Source organism: Bombus impatiens, unplaced genomic scaffold, assembly GCF_000188095.3.
Source record: "Bombus impatiens unplaced genomic scaffold, BIMP_2.2 scf_0647, whole genome shotgun sequence".
NCBI lineage: Eukaryota > Metazoa > Arthropoda > Insecta > Hymenoptera > Apidae > Bombus > Bombus impatiens.
The window spans coordinates 1331966-1335742 of NT_177066.1; the positions used below are offsets into that span (position 1 = coordinate 1331966).

The window sequence follows — 3777 nt, forward strand, 5'->3', positions numbered from 1 at the left end:
CGCCGCCCCCCCCGCCGCCGCCACTTCCACCGCTGTCTTCGTCGTGCACCTCGACTTCGACGCTGAGACTTTACCTTAGATAAACGCGTGCTGCTTTCGTACTCGTACGCGTGTATATGCATCTCGACGCGTACGTATCTTAACGGACTAGTGATATATCCCCGTGTTGCGTCCTACCTAGCAGTACAAGTGGGTGTGGGTTTCGTTCGTATGACTGGCGTGTATGCATGCGCGTGTGTTTCCGTCTACATATACGTGAAATTGCGCTCGCGCGTACCATATCGCTCGTTTATATGCACGGTCGTGTAACGTGGTGGTAAGTATGAAAAAAATCAGGCTCGAGAGGAAGGAGTTGCCGGCGAACCATGTCGCGAGAAGTTGCTTCCTTTTTTTCCATTTCTCCTTCTCTCTGCCGTCTCCTCCGATGTGGCTCTCAACTCGGAAAACGCTTCTTCCCCTTGACTCCGACTCTCGTCGTATTTTCTCACTGCTTCTCTCTCACCTACTCGTGCTTTCGTTCGCCGACCTAACCCCACATTTTGTTCGTTCGCGTCTGTCACGAGCATGCCTCGAGCCTGACCGGGGGCCGGGTTTCTCGTTGACGTATCGTTCCGACGTCGCAGCTGTATACACGACCACCGAAATACCGTGTTTCCACACCAAAAAACAGTCAAAGTGCGTGAAACCGACTCGGCTGCAAAAAGCGAAGGAAAAATGGTCACGTCGCCGAACCAACGTTTACTCGTTGTCAAGATCGCTCTCTCGCGTAACATATGTATGTACATATATATGTACATACGTGTTGCACGTCGTAATCGAAATATATTTTTACCTGTCTCAGACCCCCTTGATCCTTTCGCCGCAAGTTACTCACGCTTCTCGATGCTATCAACCTTTTTCGATCGACGCGTCACAACTCAGGGAAACGATCACCGGCTATAATATCGATTTATCGATGTCTTCGATCATTCGTGAATCATCGCGTTTTCCCGTCTTGTACGAAACTGTTACAATCGTCCGTCGTAAAATATCTTTTCGTCGCGATTTCTCTCCTTATTTCGATTTCGTTCGTTCGTTTTGAACTTGCACCGATTTTGCGAGAATTCAATTTGCAACGACAAGCCGATGTTGCATCACGACGATCGATCGGACGATGCCGATGGAATTTAACGCGACTCGTTCGAACGATATCGCCGTGCATCGATCATTTTTAACAACCCTCTGTACTTTCACAACCATCGGTTCACGATCACCGAGATATCCGAGCATTGTTCTCCAAACGATTGCGCACCGTTTCTTAAAAGGCAAACACGCTCGATGCGCGAAAAGCTTGGCATTTTGTCGTTACTCGTACTTCGATTGTCTATGTACGTGCCTATATACGTATGTGTGTGTATGTATGTATATCTCTCTGCGTACGAGCACGCGCGCGTTTGTCGGTTAGGTATCGCCGGTTGTTGTCGAATAGCTTGGTATTATTATCGTCGAAGTTTACACCGCTTAGCGTCACGTTTGTCTCTTTGCCGTTCTTTTCTCGATCGATCTGAAACTTTATTTTTCCTAGTGAACGAGCCAGCGAAGAAAATAGATAGGAAGGGGAACAGGTAGGTAGGATATATAAAGGGAGAGGGGTGCGAGTGCTGGTTGTTACTCGTTAGCCAACGATTTATTCTTGGATTACGTTATGGAACCCTGGTTCGCGAGTTTATGTAATAGTCTTGGTCCGTGGCTAGCGCGCTACAATTAACGGAAAGGCGAAACAAAGCGAAGCAAAACAAACGGGAAACTTTCCTCGCGATTCACCGAATCACTGAGCCGAAATAGGAAACGCGCACGCGTTTTTCTCACTCTGTTGAGTGTAAGTCGCGTCGGCTCGTTAGATTCTCAGGCTCGAAACGATAACGTTTCGTTCGCGTGTAAAGATGATCGCGAAGGGAGCGGCGGTGGCAGCGGCAGCGGCAGCGGCGGCGGTGGCCGGTGGTTTGAGAAGTTTCGGAGTAGTCGTAGCGGCCACCTCTTGCTGCGCGTGTACCGCTGACCCACTTCATAGGGATGGTCTGAAACCTAATTTCGCCCGACGCGACGCTCCGAGTGCAAACCACCTTCGACCGAACGAGAGAATCGTTGCCGCGTTCGCGATCTCTCGTACCGCGGCCACACGAGTACAGTCACGATCGTAGACACGGTCGTGCGCGCACTTCAACAGCCGGTTCAAGCTTCGACGCTACTAGCGCACGCGTCATCCCTTCGCCGCGAAATTTCCAATCGAACTTCTCCTCGATACGCGTAAATATGAACGCGACCGCGTTTTACCGATTCACTGACGATTCGCTCGCGCTCGCCCTCGCTGATTCTATTATTAGCTGGAAACGCCTCGCAGGTGTCCGAATAAAATTATCTTCCAAACACCTGTTTCTCCTTCGTTCGGATTCGAGCCCATTGACAGATCTTGTCGCGTGGTTACTATCTCCGATACGATACGCGCAGTGGATACACGAGATACGCGCGCACGTCCTTAGTATTTGATATGTTGGAGCTGTCGGTCTGTGGCTTTCCCGTTGTAAAGTGGTCGACCAAAGGCGGAAGCGTGTCGCTTTGCGTTTCGTGTCTCGACGAAGGGTGTGCGTTGCAGCGAACGTTGGAGAATTTATTCACCGGTCGAAATTAGTCGCAGCAACGCGGAATCGTTTCGTATCGTGACGTTTGCGAGGTTGATGTTCGCAACGGAGCAGGACGGACTAATAATCTCTGTGGCGAGGGACGACTTTCGCCAACCTTGTTTCACCCGAGAAATTCGCGTTCGAACGTCCGAACGCGTACACGCTCGATAAGGTTGACACGAGGCGCGCGATTTCATCGATAACTTCCTTTTCTTTGCTATCGTGTAGCCGGCCTCCGTTCGTATTCGTTGTCAGGGATTTCCTTCCATATGGTTGGATCGAAATTTTGGCAAAAATCAAACTGAAACTATCGCCGTCCACCATTTACGCTTCGGTGACCATTTTTTCCGACTCTTACCGTTCGATCGATTCGCGGAAAAGTTGGTTTTGTCCGAGGAGACACACGGTGGAAGTGTCGACGAGAAGGTAATCGAGCGAACATCAGTGCGCGAGTGTCACACGGAGAAGCAACGTCTATTTGGAACGCTCGGATACAACACCACGCGGCAAAGTTTATCGTTTTCTCTTTTTCGCCGTTGGAAACGCCGCCGCTTTCCCCGAGTCGATACGTTCGCACGCGATTTTCCTATTTTCCGAGATTTCGTTACCTCCGATCGCACGAGCCTGTATGCGTAAAGACCGGCACAAAGCGCGAGACTTTTACCACGGGTCAGACAGACGAGAGCCAAAGTTGGCCCGATGTTACGTTCCGATGTACAGTCGGTAGCAAGGTATGATTCACTCTCTCGCCTACCTGTACAGGTCGGGTTTCTATGGCTGACTTAACGCAGCAGGATTCACGTCCCCGTTCGCGTACCGAATCGTAGAGCCTCGGGTTTGCGCCCAACTTCTCTCGAAGATAGATCGAACTTGGAAATTGTGGATAGTCCGTTTTTCACGGAATTGGTACGCGGCTGACAAATAGATCGCACTACTAACTTTTCTCGGCGAAACGGATCGAAGATATTTGGCAATGTTCCTGAACCGTGCGTCACGATGATCGGTAACGTCACCGACGAATCGAAAACATTTTCGCTCGATCCACGCTCGGATTCTCAGCGTAGCGCGTAGATTCCGAGCGTCGCGTGAAAAAACGCACGCATCGCGTGCGAAGCAG

At 50.5% G+C, this 3777-nt stretch overlaps 1 protein-coding gene across 5 annotated transcripts in view; it reads left to right on the plus strand.

Annotated features, from left to right (window-relative positions):
• LOC100741266 (serine/threonine-protein kinase MARK2) overlaps positions 1-3777 on the plus strand; it is a 56918-nt gene that overhangs the window by 1658 nt on the left and 51483 nt on the right. The window contains exon 1 of one of the 5 annotated variants that reach the window (XM_012389559.3): positions 1-130. The exons of 2 other annotated variants lie outside the window; for them this stretch is intronic. The gene's annotated coding sequence lies outside the window, so the exon portion shown is untranslated. Of the gene's footprint in view, positions 131-193; positions 317-3372; positions 3392-3777 lie in introns of those variants that run through there. 2 more of the 5 variants (XM_012389561.3, XM_033322637.1) reach the window with 2 other exon arrangements.